Here is a 20,142-nt window from a genome sequence, read left to right on the forward strand (position 1 = left end):
GGTGCAGAATATAGATATAAACTGTATTTACTGTATATTATGTATGCGGCGGGAATCCAGAGGAGACCACCCACAAGTGCAGTTGGGAAAGACATTGCCTACCTTTTCAAATCGACCTATGACCTCTCCTGTACTGTAAAAGTGCATTCCTGTGTCCAATGGACAAAGGGATTACAGTATCCATTGTATTGCTTTTGGAAGTATTGTATAAAAAGCCTGTTGCAGCCTGGCCGGGCACAAGACTCTCAACTCAATGCTATCAACCTGATAGCGGAGGACCGGACCGGGAAGCGCACGCAAATATTCTCACGTATGTACATTGACTGTAGCCATTTACTCTGTTGTATTGTAGTGCATAATTTGTATTGTTAACCCCCTTTCAGAAATATTACTCTGTGGTGTCGGAACCCAGTGAGTAACTACAAATCGGTGTTGTGTCCTCTTTTCCCTGCTAAGGTTTAAAGTGTATTACATTGCCTAACTGTATAAGGTTTAAAAGTGTATTAATTGGGTGTGTACGCGCTGCGAGTACTTTGTACCGTCAGCGCGGCGTTTGTACGCAGAGTCCGTACATGGTACGGGACTCATTTACGCAAATAGCGTAAAAGGTACGTAGAGTGCATATTAAGTCTAGCGGCCGCAGCGGCTCCATGGTAAAAGTGTGTTTAAAGGTATAGCTTTATGTTTTAAGATAAAATCGACATTATCACCACCAGTATATAATAGTACAGTACAGTAGGCCATTGCTGTATCTTGCAGCTCCGTGTCAGACTCAGTTCTATTCTCCTGATCAGTGCTCAATATCTGCTGCATTATTGTGACCAGTATATAGTAGTACAGTGCTGCATTGTGGTGACCACCAGTATATAGTAGTACAGTACAGTACAGTAGGCCATTGCTGTATCTTGCAGCTCCGTGTCACTTCTAGTATCCTGAACAGTGCTTAATGTCTGTGCTCAGTGTCAGTGCTGCATTGTGGTGACTAAAAGTCCAGTGTCTTGTGCTGCATCTTGCTGCTGTAGGGTGCTGTGGTAGTGTCCTGTCACTGTGCATAGGTCATCATCATTCCAGTCACAGTGGTATCTGGTATTTATCTAGTGGTATCTAATTCCAGACATTACTGCCCTCTAATTCAAGATATATTACTGGCATATAATTCCACACATTAAAAAATGGAGAACAAAAATGTGGAGGGTAAAATAGGGAAAGATCAAGATCCACTTCCACCTAGTGCTGAAGCTGCTGCCACTAGTCATGGCAGAGACGATGAAATGCCATCAACGTCGTCTGCCAAGGCCAATGCCCAATGTCATAGTAGAGAGCATGTAAAATCCAAAAAATAAAAGTACAGTAAAATGACCCAAAAATCTAAATTAAAAGCGTCTGAGGAGAAGCGTAAACTTGCCAATATGCCATTTACGACACGGAGTGGCAAGGAACGGCTAAGGCCCTCTCCTATGTTCCTCGTGACTAGTGGGTCAGCTCAGAGCCGGCCATAGGCATAGGCAAACTAAGCAATTGCCTAGGGCATTTGATATGCCTAGGGGCATCAGCAGCTTCTGTTGATTAAAATGATATGCAGCATGCCTATATTCTGTGTGTAGCATTTCATATGCAGATACAGCCACAGTCCCACACAGAATATATGCTGCATATCATTTTAATCAGCAGAAGCTGCTTGTGCATCCTAGCCACATAGTAATGCAAATAAGATGCATTTTCATTAAAAAAAATGTGCCCGACGTTAGCATTGAGGCAAGATTTATGAGGACACATCTGTATCTACCCCTATGTTACGTATTTATTACCTTCTGGTTCATGTTGCTGTATGTAATTTGTCTGCGTAATGATTCTCTCCAAAGTACAGCATAATAGGTCAGTATTTTATATATACATAATATAATGTACTCGCTGAGTGTCTTATGCACAGTGCTTTATCATCCACTACACACTTACGGTCACTAGGGCCATCTTTCCATATGGGCTAAATGGGCAGTTGCCCAAGGGACCCAGGAGTATAATGGTCCTGTGCTGATAGCTGAGGGTCCCCTCTTTCCAGGGGTACCAGATTTTTTTTAAATCGGCCCTGGGAAACTGGATATATACGACTTCAAAGCAGTGGTCCCCATCTGAGGCTGTTAATTGCTCTTCCCAGCCACATATCTCGGGTTCTGTCTGACTTACAGTTTTTCTGAGGATATTCCCCAAAAGCTGGGACTCTCCCCTTTCGGTGGACACTGGCAGCATGTCTCTACTATGCCCCAAACCAGAGATATCAGCCTTCCAGCTGCTGGTTCCTGCTCCAGCTCCACACACCTGGTATGCAGTTTTATATTTTACTCAACAGATTGCTCTGGATTCTGAACTCTGATCCCCAAGTCCCCAGTACCTCCTGAAAGGTAGGGCTCTCTAGTGTTTCCCCATTGAAAGCTAAGAAATCTATTTCCAGAAACTGGAGATATCTGCAGTCAAGCAAGCTTCTCTCCCACCAGAAAATGAAGAATATTAAGCCCATTCCACTATCCACCCATCCCCAATGTATTGGGAAGTCATGTACCAGGGCCCCTTCATTCAGCCCAATGCCCCCTGCTACAGTTTAGTGTTCTCCTTCCTGCCCATCTCCCTCCATCTGTGCAGTAAAGGAATAATTAGCAGAAATTACTGCTCCGGGTCCTACATGCCAAGCGGAAGATAGAACACCCCCTACCGCCCGCAGGACATCAAAGCTTCCGCTTATAGCATCCCCCGCCCCTACCGCTGGAGGATGGGTAGCAGCTCCAGTGCTTTGCTTTGCCAAGGGGCCTACACAGCTGTTAAGATGGCCCTTATGATCACGTATCTTTTCTGCACAAAAGGCTTGTTATGTATTATGGAACTACAAATACCAGCATACCAAGTCAGCTAGATAAAGGCTACTTATTTATTAATATCAGTGATAATAACTTCTATAAAGTCTGTCCTCAGTCTGACGTACAGTGGGAACAGGAAAAGGGGACATACATCAGCGAAGCGTCGGGGCAATTCCCCATTATCCCGATGCCTGGGTCAGGGGATCTGCAAAATCAACGATTAGCAGGTTTCAACCAAAAAAATAACTGGGATCAGTGAGCCAAAGATTAGAGTGCACCCGGAAAGTATTCAAAGCGTTTCACTTTCTCCACATTTTATGTTACAGCCTTATTCCAAAATGGAATAAATTATTTTTTGTCCTCAAAATTCTACACACAATACCCCATAATGACAACGTGAAAATGTTTTTTTGAGATTTTTGCTAATTTATTAAAAATAAAAAATGAAGAAATCACATGTACATAAGTATTCACAGCCTTTGCCATGAAGCTTAAAATTGAGCTCAGATGCATCCTGTTTCCACTGATCATCCTTGAGATGTTCTTACAGCTTAATTGGACTCCACCTGTGGTAAATTCAGTTGATTGGACATGATTTGGAAAGGCATACACCTGTCTATATAAGGTACTGCACTTGACAGTGCATGTCTGAGCACAAACCAAGCAGAAATCCTCTGTGGAGAGAGGAGAAACTTCCAGAAGGACAACCATCTCTGCAGCAATCCACCAATCAGGCCTATATGGTAAGAGTGGCCAGATGGAAGCCACTCCTTAGTAAAAAAAAAACATGGCAGCCCGCCTGGAGTTTGCCAAAGTACACCTGAAGGACTCTCAGACCATGAGAAACAAAATTCCCTGGTCTGATAAGACAAAGATTGAACACTTTGGCATGAATGCCAGGCGTCATGTTTGGAGGAAACCAGGCGCAGCTCATCACCAGGCCAATACCATCCCTACAGTGAAGCATGGTGGTGGCAGCATCATGCTGTGGGGATATTTTTCAGCTGCAGGAACTGGGAGACTAGTCAGAATAGAGGGAAAGATAAATGCAGCAATGTACAGAACCTCCTGGATGAAAACCTGCTCCAGAGCGCTCTTGACCTCAGACTGGGGCGATGGTTCATCTTTCAGCAGGACAACGACCCTAAGCACACAGCCAAGATGTCAAAGGAGTGGCTTCAGGACAACTCTGTGAATGTCCTTGAGTGGCCCAGCCAGAGCCCAGACTTGAATCTGATTGAACATCTCTGGAGAGATCTCAAAATGGCTGTGCACCGATGCTTCCCATCCAACCTGATGGAGCTTGAGAGGTGCTGCAAAGAGGAATGGGCGAAACTGCTCAAAGATAGGTGTGCCAAGCTTGTGCATCATATTCAAAAAACTTTCTGTAATTGTTGCTAAAGGGGCATCAACGAAGTATTGAGCAAAGGCTATGAATACTTATGTACATGTAATTTCTTAGTTTTTTATTTTTAAAAAATTTGCAAAAATCGCAAAAAATCTCTTTTCACGTTGTCATTATGGGGTATTGTGTGTAGAATTTTGAGGACAAAAAATAATTTATTCCATTTTGAAATAAGGCTGTAACATAACAAAATGTGGAAAAAGTGAAGCGCTGTGAATACTTTCCGAATGCACTATATAAGATGCTATTTGTTTGTTTTTTTACCAATTTTCTGACTGATTGCTAATCATCGATGTCAGCCAGCTGATGTATGGCTAGCATAAGACTCTGGACATACTCATGTCCCCTGCTAATGGCTCTCACTGCAGGGGACGGAGAGAAGGGACCACAGAAAAGTGCAGATAGGGTAAGTGTAGGGGGACCCCTCAACCTGGATCTAATATCCTAGTTTATATATATAGGGCTGGCATATTCTGTGCGCTTTACAATTTGGTACACAGTAATAAAACAAGACTGGGTATTGACAAACAGAGAGGTCAAAGGACTATAGGAAAATAGGAACTTAATACATGCGGATTAGTGCTACTGTACATATAAAAGTGCTTAGTAGTGAGCTGTAAGATTTTGTTACAAAGCACAAATATCTAGAAACAGTGAGACGAGAACAGAAAGAACACATGTATATTTTGTTTGAACTGTGGGGAGATAATTAGAGTAGCTTAGGGAGGTAAGTGGATGGTTCTGGAGTCTGCTAGCTCTGTACCAGGGCACGGTGTCACATTATAGCCATGAGACCCATACAGTGAGCGCCTTACTGATTCTTGTATAATGAGAAGAGTCAGGCTGGCAGCATCACCCGTGAGGGGAGACAAATGCCCTGACAGGACGTCACCAGATAACATCACGCTGGCAATGTACCCGATGCTCTCTCACCAGCGGTAGAACTTGGGGACACCCATCCTGCTACTATACGGTACCAAGCAGCTGCAACCAGAAACACACACACACCAGCCGAACTCCCCACCGTCAAGTCCAGCGCAGCTCCCTTACACCATGTCATGGCAGGAGGGGCGGAGAAGAGGGTGTCACAGGGAGAGCCGCCATTTTTGTTCACCCGGCGGCGGCTGCTGCTGATGGTAGCGGTCACCGAGTTACATCATCGGCAGCCGAGTAAGTGAGGTTATATTATCCCTCCTGTGTGTGTGCCCTGGGTTGTGCCTATGGCTTCTGTTCCCATAGGTGCGGTGTGTACACATTATTACCATGTGGGGTGTGCATATGTAACTATTGCAGAGTTGTTCTAGCAAAATATGAATAAAGACTTTTAATACAGTAGTTTACATGTGATTGTGTAAGTATATAGATGCAGGAGAGCTGTGCCTCCGGGTATGTGCCTCCTTTTCTGCGGGTAGCTATAGAGTGCTGTCCCATTCGCCTTCCGTCTGTTGCTGGCTGGAAAGTTGTGCACTGGTTTCTGTGTTGTTTCTTTACATTACATAAAATTGTTGAAGTGTACGAATATCATTTTACAGAATAGTGCGTACATTTATTTATTATTGTTTAGTTTCTGTCGGGTGGCAGCGTTCTATGTAGTACCTTCTGCTTGGCCAGCTTCTTATTCACTTCTTATTCCAGCTCCAGTTTCTTATTCACTTCTTATTCCAGCTCCAGCTTCTTATTCACAACATGTTGTATTAAAACAGTTAAATCAAGTTGGATCACTCAGTTAACACTGACAATGCATATTCCTTACACAAGCTTCCATTGTATTTTTCCTGTGCCAACAAGGTTTTTGGCATGCAATAGATTGCCAAAGTGGACACAAACCATATTTTACCATTTTGAGTAAGTAGCTGTAGTTTTTCAAGGGTTAAATAGTCTTGTTGGGGTCCCAGAATCAAACTTAGTGTTAGAGATCCACCAGAGATGAGGTCACCTAGACGCTGTTTGGTGGGCTAGTATCTTTTGGCCAAAAACTATGGGGGTGATTCCGAGTTGTTCGCTCGCTAGCTGCTTTTAGCAGCACTGCACACGCTAAGCCGCCGCCCTCTGGGAGTGTATCTTAGTTTAGCAGAATTGCGAACGAAAGATTAGCAGAATTGCGAATAGAAATTTCTTAGCAGTTTCTGAGTAGCTCCAGACTTACTCAGCCATTGCGACCAGCTCAGTCCTTTTCGTTCCTGGTTTGACGTCGCAAACACACCTAGCGTTTGTCCAACCACTCCCCCGTTTCTCCAGCCACTCCTGCTTTTTGCAACTCGTACGCCTGCGTTTTTCCGCAAACTCCCATAAAACGGGCAGTTTCCGCCCAGAAACACCCACTTCCTGTCAATCACACTACGATCAGCACAGCGATGAAAAAGCTTCATTATGCCGTGAGTAAAATACCTAACTTTTGTGTAAAATAACTAAGCGCATGCGCTCTGCGAACCTTGCGCATGCGCTGTAAGCGACTAATCGCAGTATAGCGAAAATCGGCAACAAGCGAACAACTCAGAATGACCCCCTATACCAAGAACCTCGAATTTGCTCTATGTTAGATTGCAGAGCTTATTATAATTATTCTGACTAGCAGTACTTGGTATTGTGGAGTGGGCATCGGCACCACTATAGAATAATTCAGGCTGATCTCCCAGTTATTGGAAAATCTGCCCAATAATTGCATTGTGTGTACGTAGTTTAAGATTATACATTTCCCTATACTGTATAGTGTACCATATTTCCACTCTTATTTTTCCTTTTTTTCCCCCAGTATTATAAATTTAAAACTCAAAGCCAAAACCTAGATATTTAGCAAGGACCTAACTACCAGAACGCTAAGTCCCAGTATATAAAGAGAGCTCCTGTATTCACAACTTTTTCAATATCCTGACAGTTTGCTATCAATAAAATAAAACACAACTCAGTTTTATGGTTTAATTGCGTTAATTTTTATTTGATTTTATTGTATGCAGGAGACTGTGGGGGGTATTTAATAAACAATTATCTCATAAACACTGGAAATTGTAGAGATGTTTGTTTAAAAAAAGAGATAAATATCTATTCTCCGTACCCTCCCACACCTGAAGAAGAAATATTTCTCTCTTAATTTAAACTAACATCTCCAGAAAACATAAATGTCAAATTTTCCAGCTTTTATGAGATAATTGCTTATTAAATATCCCCGTGAGCTTTCATCTTCTCACTATTACATACATGGTAGGGACAGGACCATGCGGCAATGTATCATCAGGTCCAGGCAGAGAAGTGGGGGCAGGTCCACGCTGCTCGATGGTGGCCGGTCCATCCTGCACGGTGGTGGCAGGTCCACACTGCGATGTGGTGGCAGGTCCACGCTGCGATGTGGTGGCAGGTCCACGCTGAGATGTGGTGGCAGGTTCATGTTGCACACTGGTGGCAGGTTCATGCTGCATGGTGGTGGCAGGTTCATGCTGCACGGAGATGGCAGGTTCATGCTGCATGGTGGTGGCAGGTTCATGCTGCACATTGGTGGCAGGTCCATGCTGCACGGTGGTGGCAGGTTCATGCTGCACGGAGATGGCAGGTTCATGCTGCACGGCGGTGGCAGGTTCATGCTGCACGGCGGTGGCAGGTTCATGCTGCATGGCGGTGGCAGGTTCTTGCTGCATGGCGGTGGCAGGTGCATGTGGTGCTGTGGTGGCAGGAGCATGCGGCGATGGTGTGCCATGTCCAATTTACGCAATTGTGCCAGCTTCACGCTGCACGGTGGTGGCAGGAGAATGCTGCCCGGTGGTTTCTGGTCGATGCTGCGGGGTGGTGGCATGGCTACAGGAGGCAACATTGTCGCCTCTCACTGCAGATATGGCAGTAAACTGCCTGGAGGTGAGCTTATCTAGCTACAGGGGCCATGGGCCAGTGACATCACAATTGTGCTGACATCACAATGAAGTATAGATCACATGCAAGAGAACAAGGTCATTGTCCATTAACTAACAATATTGCCGGGGGCTGTAGGCTTAAATGCATTGATCAATACATGAACTAAAACACCACTGTTTGTTAGATAATATAGTGAGTGCAGAGCCCCTGGGATTTCTATTTAAACAATGTGGTCACAGACTGTGTTGCACCCCAAATATAGGAATACAGTAGGTGATTGCCGTGGAATAGTGCTTTGTTTATTAGATTAATTTTTAAATGAATCTTTTTGTGATCACATTTTCTCATGCACCCTGTTTAACTTAATTATAGCTTGTATCAGCTGTTTTCCTAGGTGCTTAACAACAGGTGTGTTGGTAACGGTCTCACCTATATAAGCAAAGTTGCTGTGAGCTTTAGACCAGATAGCATGACCAAAGTTTAACACTAATGTGATAGATATTTTCATGATAATTATTTAGAGCAATAGAGTAGGACCTGCAGCATAGTGGAGTCCCTTGCCGGGGGCTGCAGTTACATTGCCGACGGTCAGGATACCTACGCCGGAATCCCGACCGCTGACAATGCCGCCAGCCGGAATCCTGGCAAACGGGTTATTCCCACTCGTGGGTGTGCACTAAAGTGGGAATAGAGCACGCAAGGGGACATCTGTCTGTCTGTCTGTCTGTCTCTATCTGTCTATCTATCCATACACACACACACACACACACACACACGTACTGTATATAATATGCACATGTGTGTGTGTGTGTTGTGCATATGGAGCCGCAAAGGGGGGCGGAACAAAGCTGTGAGGGTGTGAAAGCCAGAGAGGGGGCACAGCAAAGTGGGGGGACTATATATATACATATATACACACATACATACATACATACATACATACATACATACATATATTATACAAACCACAGTATTCACACATATAATACATATATATATATATATATATTATACAAACCACAGTATTCACACATATAATACATACATATATTATACGAACCACAGTATTCACACATATAAATATATATGAATCTTGACCAAAATATATATTTCTGCTAGTGCTTGCATGCTGTACCTTTTATGGGAGCACTATCTGAGGCTCGGTGATCAGTAGCAGCCAGCAGGACCTGACATCCCGATCACCAGTCAGCAGCACTGCAGGATCAGTCACTCGGCTGTCTGGGCTGCCCTCATGGAGATGAGTTCACACTCGGCTGCATAAGATTGAGGTGGTGAGGTCGGCACATAGGACATCATGCGGTGTGCTGTCACGTGGAGTGCTGAGACACTATGCAGTACAGGGGGGCTGGTGCAGCTGCAGCCTACCGTGCGGCCATGTATCTGGTGGTGTTTGAAGTTAAACTGCCGCTGGGGTTTAAGTGGGCGGAGCCTCGGGTTGCCGCTGGCAGGAATGCTGTAGTGTTGCAGGTGCCCCCCCCTCCGTTTACAGCAGTGGGCCTATTTTGATGGTGGGCCTGGAGCTGCAGCTCCATCAGCCCCATTGTTAATCCGACCCTGGGAACGTCCTAAGAAGGTATAGAGGAGTATAATAGTCGTCACTTTTCGACATTTCAATATTCAATTGAAGCATTGTTTTTCCGCCCTGTCGAAAACTCTGAAATGTCAAAAAACACACGGATGAGGGGAATCTTTGCTTAGCCATGTGTTTTTGACCCCGCTGTGGTCGAATATGGGTCCGTTCTCGACCATACATTTTCGCCTGTAGGAGAGGGCGAAAATAAATGGTCAGAATGAGAGGGGAAACAGGCGGAAACTGCCCATAATAGAATACTCAAGTGTCAGATCCTCACTGTCCGAGAGGATCCGACACTAATTGAATACTCCCCATAGTGTGAAATGACCAAGACTTTTGTGGACAAGCACTTTCTTTGAAATTTGTTCCAGTGTATTCTCGTGTCTCTGTGTATAATGTGGGTCATTCCGAGTTAATCGCTAGCTGCCGAGTTAATCGCTAGCTGTTGTTCGCTGCGTAGCGATCAGTGAAAAAAATGGCTAATCTGTGCATGCGTATGCACCATACGGGTACAAAGAGCATTGTGGTTTTGCACAGGTTCTAGCAAAGCTTTCAGTCGCACAGCCGATCGCAAGGAGATTGACAGGAAAAGGGCGTTTCTGCGTGTCAACTGACCATTTTCTGGGAGTGTTTGGAAAAACGCAGGCGTGGCCGGGCGTTTGCTGGGTGGGTATCTGATGTTATTACCGTGTTACTCGTTGCAGCAATCATCGCACAGGATAAGTAACCACAGGGCTGGTCTTGTTTTGCACAAAATGTATTTGCAGGCGCACTGCTGCACAGGCATTCACACTCCTGCAAAGCAAAAATTACACTCCCCCCGTGGGTGGCGACTATGCGTTTGCACGGCTGCTAAAAACTGCTAGCGAGCGATCAACTCGGAATGACCCCCAATGTCCAGCAGGGTTGGGGAAAAACAAATTTGCTTGTTTTCAAGAATTTCCTGTACAGTTGTGAAAGAGACACTTTCAGAGGCAGAACTACCATTGGTGCAGCAGGTGCATTGCACCGGGGCCCCTGATGACTAAGGGCAGAGCCGGCTCTAGACATAGGCAAACTAGGCAATTGCCTAGGGCATCTGGTATGCCTAGGGGCACAAGCAGCTCCTGCTGATTAAAATGATATGCGGCATGCCTATATTCTGTGTTTAGCATTTCGTATGCAGATACAGCCACAGTCACACACAGTATATAGGCATGCCGCATATCATTTTAATCAGGAAAAGCTGCTTGTGCATCCTAGCCACATAGCAATGCAAATAAGATGCATTTTCATCAAAAATAGGCCCCTGACGTTAGCAGAGCTACCAGTTGACTTGCGCCAGGCATCTCCCGCTGCATGGTGCCTGGAGGCAAGATTTATGAGGACTCATCTGTATCCAAGCAGAGGCAGAGGTCACAGTGTTAGCGGCCGTGTGAGTGCTGTGTGTGTGAGTGGGTTGGTTGTGCAATAGTGTTCGGCATATGTGTAAGGGGCATTATGCATTTCATGTGTATAAATGCATTAATATTGTGCAGCAAATGTGTAAAGGGCACTATGTGTGTCATAATGTGTATAAGGGCACTAATAATGTGCGGTATATGTTTAAGTGACATTATGTGTATAAGGGCATTACTAAGGGTTGGCATAATGTGTAAGGCGCATTATGTTTATAAGGACATTAATAATGTGTGCCATATGTGTAAGGGGCATTACTGAGTGGTATTATGTGTATAAATGCATTACTAATGTGTGGCATTATGTGTATAATGTGCTCTACTGTGTGGTGTAATGTATAGAAAGGGCACTACTGTGTGGTCTAATGTGAATAAAGAGCAATATGGTGTGGTGTAATGTGAATAAGGAGCAATATGGTGTGGTGTAATGAGAATAAAGAGCAATATTGTGTGGTGTAATGTGAATAAGGAGCAATTCAGTGTGATGTAATGTGAATAAGGGGCACTACTGTGAGGAGTAACGTTTATAAGGTAAAGTGGAACTACTGTGTGATGTAATGTGAATAAGGGACACTTTCGCATGATAAATTGTGAATAAAGTTGTACTACTGTGTGACATACTTTGAATTGGGGTTATTATTGTGTGGCCATGCCTCTTGCAAGTAGAAACACATACCTTTTTGGGCTGTGCGCCGACTGTGCACACTGTTCTTATTTAAATTAAAGCGGGTAGGAAAACCAAAATAAGGACTGCTATGGGTGAGGGGTGATGGTGCTGGGAAAGGGGTGCAGGGATCCGAGGGGAACTAGCGTTGGTGCTAGGGGGCACCAGCCAAAATCTTGCCTAGGGCATCATATTGGTTAGGGCCGGCTCTGGCTCAGCTTCACATGAGGATGGAAGCACTCATCCTCCCGCTAGAAAAATGAAAAGAGTTAAGCTGGCAAAAGCCCAGCAAAGAACTGTGCATTCTTCTAAATCACAAATCACCAAGGAGAGTCCAATTGTGTCAGTTGCGATGCCTGACCTTACCAACACTGGAAGGGAAGAGGTGACTCCTTCCACCATTTGCATGCCCCCTGCAAGTGCTGGAAGGAGCACCCACAGTCCAGTTCCTGATATTCAAACTGAAGATGTCACTGTTGAAGTACACCAGGATGAGGATGTGGGTGTTGCTGGCGCTGAGGGGGAAATTGACCAGGAGGATTCTGATGGAGAGGTGGTTTGTTTAAGTCAGGCACCCGGGGAGACACCTGTTGTCCGTGGGATGAATAAGGCCATTGACATGCCAGGTCAAAATACCCAAAAAATCACTTCGGTGTGGAATTATTGCAACAGAAATGCGGACAACTGGTGTCAAGCCGTGTGTTGCCTTTGTCAAGCTGTAATAAGTAGGGGTAAGGACGTTAACCACCTAGGAACATCCTCCCTTATACGTCACCAGGAGCACATTCATCAGAAGTCATTGACAAGTTCAAAAACTTTGGGTGACAGCGGAAGCAGTCCACTGACAACTAAATCCCTTCTTCCTCTTGTACCCAAGCTCCTGCAAACTACACCGCCAACTCCCTAAGTGTCAATTTCCTTCTTAGACAGGAACACCAATAGTCCTGCAGGCCATGTCACTGGCAAGTCTGACGAGTCCTCTCCCGACTGGGATTCCTCCGATGGATCCTTGAGTGTAACGCCTACTGCTACTGGCGCTGCTGTTGTTGCTGCTGGGAGTCGATCATCATCCCAGAGGGGAAGTCGGAAGACCACTTGTACTACTGCTAGTAAGCAACTGACTGTCCAACAGTCCTTTGCGAGGAAGATGAAATATCATAGCAGTCATCCTGTTGCAAAGCGGATAACTCAGGCCTTGACATCTGTGTTGGTGTTAGACGTGCATCCGGTATCCACCGTTAGTTCACAGGGACTTAGAGAATTTATTGAGGTAGTGTGTCCCCGGTACCAAATACCATCTAGGTTCCACTTCTCTAGGCAGGCGATACCGAGAATGTACACAGACGTCAGAAAAAGAGTCACCAGTGTCCTAAAAAATGCAATTGTACCCAATGTCCACTTAACCATGGACATGTGGACAAGTGTAGCAGGGCAGACTCAGGACTATATGACTGTGACAGCCCACTGGGTAGATGTATTGCCTCCTGCAGCAACAACAGCAGCAGCGGCGGCACCAGTAGCAGCATCTCGCAAACGCCAACTCATTCTTAGGCAGGCTACGCTTTGTATCACCGCTTTCCATAAGAGGCACACAGCTGACAACCTCTTACGGAAACTGAGGAACATCATCGCAGATTGGCTTACCCCAATTGGACTCTCCTGGGGATTTGTGACATCGGACAAAGCCACCAATATTGTGCGTGCATTACATGTGGGCAAATTCCAGCACGTCCCATGTTTTGCACATACAACTAATTTGGTGGTGCAGAATTATTTAAAAAACGACAGGGGCGTGCAAGAGATGCTGTCGGTGGCCAGAAGAATTGCGGCCCACTTTCGGCATTCAGCCACCGCGTGCGGAAGACTGGAGCACCAGCAAACACTCCTGAACATTCCCCGCCATCAGCTGAAGCAAGAGGTGGTAACGAGGTGGAATTCAACCCTCTATATGCTTCAGAGGATGGAGGAGCAGCAAAAGGCCATTCAAGCCTATACATCTGCCTACAATATAGGCAAAGGAGGGGGAATGCACCTGACTCAAGTGCAGTGGAGAATGATTTCAACGTTGTGCAAGGTTCTGCAACCCTTTGAACTTGCCACACGTGAAGTCAGTTCAGACACTGCCAGCCTGAGTCAGGTCATTCCCCTCATCAGGCTTTTGCAGAAGCAGCTGGAGAGATTGAAGGAGGAGCTAAAACGGAGCGATTCCGCTAGGCATGTGGGACTTGTGGATGGAGCCCTTAATTCGCTTAACCAGGATTCACGGGTGGTCAATCTGTTGATATCAGAGCACTACATTTTGGCCACCGTGCTCGATCCTAGGTTTAAAGCCTACGTTGTATCTCTCTTTCCGGCAGAAACAAGTCTGCACATGTTCAAAGACCTGCTGGTGAGACACTTGTCAAGTCAAGCTGGAACTGCCAGGAAAAGGATCAAATTTCTAAAACCACCTGCTGGCGGTGATGCAGGGCAGTCAGGAGCGAAAACTGACATCTGGTCCGGACTGAAGGACCTGCCAACGATTACTGACATGTTGTCTACTGTCACTGCATATGATTCTGTCACCATTGAAAGAATGGTGGAGGATTATATGAGTGACAGCATCCAAGTAGGCACGTCAGACAGTCCGTACGTATACTTGCAGTAAAAAGAGGCAATTTGGAGGCCATTGCACAAACTGGCTTTATTTTACCTAAGTTGCCCCCCCTCCAGTGTGTACTCCGAAAGAGTGTTTAGTGCAGCCGGTCACCTTGTCAGCGATCGGCGTACGAGGTTACTTCCACAAAATGTGGAGAAGATGATGTTCATCAAAATGAATTATAATCATTTCCTCCGTGGAGACATTTACCAGCAATTGCCTCCAGAAAGTACACAGGGACCTGTGATGGTGGATTCCAGTGAGGACGAATTAATACTCTGTGAGGAGGGGGATGTACACAGTGAAAGGGGTGAGCAATCGGAGGATGATGATGAGGTCGACATCTTGCCTCTGTAGAGCCAGTTTGTGCAAGGAGAGATTGATTGCTTCTTTTTTGGTGGGGGCCCAAACCAACCAGTCATTTCAGCCACAGTCGTGTGGCAGACCCTGTTGCTGAAATGATGGGTTTGTTAAAGTGTGCATGTCCTGTTTATACAACATAAGGGTGGGTGGGAGGGCCCAAGGACAAGTCCATCTTGCACCTCTTTTTTATTTTTATTTATCGTTGCATCATGTGATGTTTGGGGCCAATTTTTTTAAGTGCCATCCTGTCTGACACTGCAGTGCCACTCCTAGATGGGCCAGGTGTTTGTGCCGGCCACTTGGGTTGCTTAGCTTAGTTATCCAGCGACCTCGGTGCAAATTTTAGGACTAAAAATAATATTGTGAGGTGTGAGACGTTCAGAATAGACTGGAAATGAGTGGAAATTATGGTTATTGAGGTTAATAATACTATGGGATCAAAATTACCCCTAATTTCTGTGATTTAAGCTGTTTTTGAGGGGTTTTTGAAAAAAAAAAACCCACCCGAATCCAAAACACACCCAAATCCGACAAAAAATTTTAAGGCAGGTTTTGCCAAAACGCGTCCGAATCCAAAACACGGCCGCGGAACCGAATCCAAACCCAAAACCCGAAAAATTTCCGGTGCACATCACTAATATATGATGTTTCGGGTTTTGTGTTTTGGTTTTGGATTCGGTTCCGCGGCCGTGTTTTGATTTCGGACGCGTTTTGGCAAAACCTCACCGAAAATTTTTTGTTGGATTCGGATGTGTTTTGGATTCAGGTGTTTTTTTCAAAAAACCCTAAAAAACAGCTTAAATTATAGAATTTGGGGGTCATTTTGATTCCATAGTATTATTAACCCCAATAACCATAATTTCCACTCATTTCCAGTCTATTCTGAACACCTCACAATATTATTATTAGTCCTAAAATTTGCACAGAGGTCGCTGGATGGCTAAGCTAAGCGACACAAGTGGCCGACACAAACACCTGGCCCATCTAGGAGTGGCACTGCAGTGTCAGGCAGGATGGCACTTCAAAAAAATAATCCCCAAACAGCACATGATGCAAAGAAAAAAAGAGGCGCACCAAGGTCGCTGTGTGACTAAGATAAGCACACAAGTGGCCGACACAAACACCTGGCCCATCTAGGAGTGGCACTGCAGTGTCAGACAGGATGGCACTTCAAAAAAATAGTCCCCAAACAGCACATGATGCAAAGAAAAAAAGAGGCGCACCAAGGTCGCTGTGTGACTAAGCTAAGCGACACAAGTGGCCGACACAAACACCTGGCCCATCTAGGAGTGGCACTGCAGTGTCAGACAGGATGGCACTTCAAAAAAATTGTCCCCAAACAGCACATGATGCAAAGAAAAAAAAGAGGCGCACCAAGGTCGCTGTGTGACTAAGCTAAGCAACACAAGTGGCCGACACAAACACCTGGCCCATCTAGGAGTGGCACTACAGTGTCAGACAAGATGGCACTTCAAAAAAATAGTCCCCAAACAGCACATGATGCAAAGAAAAAAGAGGCGCAATGAGGTAGCTGTGTGACTAAGCTAAGCGACCCAAATGGCCGACACAAACACCTGGCCCATCTAGGAGTGGCACTGCAGTGTCAGACAGGATGGCACTTCAAAAAAATAGTCCCCAAACAGCACATGATGCAAAGAAAAAAAGAGGCGCAATGAGGTAGCTGTGTGACTAAGCTAAGCGACCCAAGTGGCCGACACAAACACCTGGCCCATCTAGGAGTGGCACTGCAGTTTTCTAGCGAGAGGATGAGTGCTTCCATCCTCATGTAAAGCTGAACCACTAGCCATGAACATAGGCCAGGGCCTCAGCCGTTCCTTGCCACTCCGTGCAGAGCCGGCCCTAACCAATATGATGCCCTAGGCAAGATTTTGGCTAGTGCCCCCTAGCACCACTGCTGGTTCTGCCTCTGACCTTGCACCTCTCTCCCAGCACAATCACCCCTCACCCATAGCAGTCCTTGTACCCCCTATATTTTAAGTAGGAACAGTTCGCACATTTGAAGCACAGCCCAAAAAGGGGCATCTTCTTGCTGGGAAGGGGCATGGCCACACAATAGTAACCCCAATTCCAATTACGCCACACAGTACTGCAACTTTATTCACATTTTATCTTGCGATAGTGTCCATAATTCATATTACATCCCACAGAAGTATCACTTTACCTTATAAACGTTACTCCTCACAGTAGAGCCCCTTATTCACATTACATCACACTGAATTGCTCCTTATTCACATCACACCACACCTTATTGCTCTTTATTCACATTAGACGACACTGTAGTGCCCTTTCTATATGCAACGCCACATAGTAGAGCACCTTATACCCATAATGCCACACATTAGTAATGCCCTAATACACATAATGACACACATAGTGCCCAATACACATTTGCTGCACATTATTAATGCATTTTTACATGACACACATAATGCTCCTTACACATATTCTGAACACTACTGCACAACCAACCCACTCACATGCACACAGCACTCACACTTCCACTAACACTGTGACCTCTGCCTCTGCTTGGATACAGATGTGTCCTCACAAATCTTGCATCAATGCTAACGTCGGGCACCTTTTTTTGAATGAAAATGCATCTTATTTGCATTGCTATGTGGCTAGGATGCACAAGCAGCTTCTGCTGATTAAACTGATATGCAGCATGCCTATATACTGTGTGAGACTGTGGCTGTATCTGCATATGAAATGCTACATACAGAATATAGGCATGCCGCATATCATTTTAATCAGCAGAAGCTGCTGATGCCCCTAGGCATATCAAATGCCCTAGCCAATTGCCTAGTTTGCCTATGCCTATGGCCGGCTCTGACTCCGTGTCGTAAATGGCATATTGGCAAGTTTACGCTTCTCATCAGACGCTTTCAATTTTGATTTTTGGGTCATTTTACTGAACTTTTGTTTTTTGGATTTTACATGCTCTCTACTATGACATTGGGCATCGGCCTTGGCAGACGACGTTGATGGCATTTCATCGTCTCGGCCATGACTAGTGGCAGCAGCTTCAGCACGAGGTGGAAGTGGATCTTGATCTTTCCCTATTTTAACCTCCACATTTTTGTTCTCCATTTTTTAATGTGTGGAATTATATGCCAGTATCAATAGCAATGGCCTACTACTATAAATACTGCGCACAACTAAAATGCACCACAGGTATAGAATGTAGATGGATAGTATACTTGACGACACAGAGGTAGGTACAGCAGTGGCCTTCCGTACCGTACTGCTATATATACTGGTGGTCACTGTGTCAGCAAACTGCAAAACTAAAATGCACCACAGGTATAGAATGTAGATGGATAGTATACTTAATGACGACACAGATACTTAATGACGACACAGAGGTAGGTACAGCAGTGGCCTTCCGTACCGTACTGCTATATATACTGGTGGTCACTGTGTCAGCAAACTGCAAAACTAAAATGCACCACAGGTATAGAATGTAGATGGATAGTATACTTAATGACGACACAGAGGTAGGTACAGCAGTGGCCTTCCGTACCGTACTGCTATATATACTGGTGGTCACTGTGTCAGCAAACTGCAAAACTAAAATGCACCACAGGTATAGAATGTAGATGGATAGTATACTTAATGACGACACAGAGGTAGGTACAGCAGTGGCCTTCCGTACCGTACTGCTATATATACTGGTGGTCACTGTGTCAGCAAAACTCTGCACTGTACTCCTCCTATATAATATTATACTGGTGGTCCCGACTCCCCAGTCCCCACAATAAAGCAGCACACTGAGCACAGATATGGAGTGTTTTTCAGGCAGACAACGTATACTGGTGGTCACTGTCAGCAAAACTCTGCACTGTACTCCTGCTATATAATACAGCTGCTCCCCAGTCCCCACAATTAAGCAGTGTGAGCACAGATATATGCAGCACACTGAGCACAGATATGGAGTGTTTTTTTCAGGCAGAGAACGGATAAAACTGGTGGTCACTGATCAGCAAAACTCTGCACTGTACTCCTCCTATATTAATATAAAGCTGTTCCCCAGTCCCCACAATGATATAAGCAAGCACAAATATTTGCATCAACTTAACAATGAATAAACGGAGAGGACGCCAGCCACGTCCTCTCCCTAACATTTCCAATGCACGAGTGAAAATGGCGGCGACGCGCGGCTGCTTATATAGAATCCGAATCTCGCGAGAATCCGACAGCTGGATGATGACGTTCGGGCGCCCTCGGGTTAACCGAGCCATACGGGAGAATCCGAGTATGGCTCGGACCCGTGTAAAAAGGGTGAAGTTCGGGGGGGGTTCGGTTTCCGAGAAACCGAACCCGCTCATCACTAATATATATATACATATACACACATATATATATATTTACATATATATATATATATATATATAATATATATATATACAGGTTGAGTATCCCATATCCAAATATCCGAAATACGGAATATTCCGAAATACGGACTTTTTTGAGTGAGAGTGAGATAGTGAAACTTTTGTTTTTTGATGGCTCAATGTACACAAACCTTGTTTAATACACAAAGTTATTAAAAATATTGTATTAAATGACCTTCAGGCTGTGTGTATAAGGTGTATATGAAACATAAATGAATTGTGTGAATGTACATACACTTTGTTTAATGCACAAAGTTATAAAAACTATTGGCTAAAATGACATTCAGGCTGTGTGTATAAGGTGTATATGAAACATAAATGCATTCTGTGCTTAGACTTAGGTCCCATCACCATGATATCTCATTATGGTATGCAATTATTCCAAAATACGGAAAAATCCCATATCCAAAATACCTCTGGTCCCAAGCATTTTGGATAAGGGAGACTCAACCTGTATATACACTGTATATGTCAAATTCTGCAACACTGCCCTCCAGTCAAGGCAAGTATTTCAAAAGAAACTCTAAACCCTAAAATAAGTCATTGGTCAGTTTCATGTTCCTCCTTTAGTTCCTTGGCTCTGTAGGTTGCTGAACCTCCTATCGGCTGAAAGGTTCCTCATGTTTACATCAAAACTTACAATAACATAAATAATAAATGAGGAATCGGAAGATAAAGGTCAGCTAAGGTATCTGACACCCTCTTCTAAACTCAGTAGGGTGCTGTTACTGCCCCGTCCATGTAAGGTTAGTACAGACCAAAAATACAGTTAACAAAAGTGAGTAAACAAGAAACATGTATCTCTGACTCCTGGACATCAGCTGAGCTGAGAATCTGCCCCGGGTAAAAGAAAGCCTAGCTTCGCCCATGCTCCATAGCAGAATTGTTTGGGGACCTAAGGTCTGCTATTCCAGAACGCAAAGTCCACACAGGGCTTC

General features: G+C 44.8%; 1 protein-coding gene across 1 annotated transcript in view; it reads right to left on the bottom strand.

The window, feature by feature from the left end:
• The window catches only part of SPON1 (spondin 1), a 683,924-nt gene that overhangs the window by 580,494 nt on the left and 83,288 nt on the right, over nt 1-20,142 (bottom strand). The gene's annotated exons all lie outside the window — the stretch shown is intronic.

The sequence above is a fragment of the Pseudophryne corroboree genome, chromosome 11 (genome assembly GCF_028390025.1).
Source record: "Pseudophryne corroboree isolate aPseCor3 chromosome 11, aPseCor3.hap2, whole genome shotgun sequence".
Taxonomy (NCBI): domain Eukaryota; kingdom Metazoa; phylum Chordata; class Amphibia; order Anura; family Myobatrachidae; genus Pseudophryne; species Pseudophryne corroboree.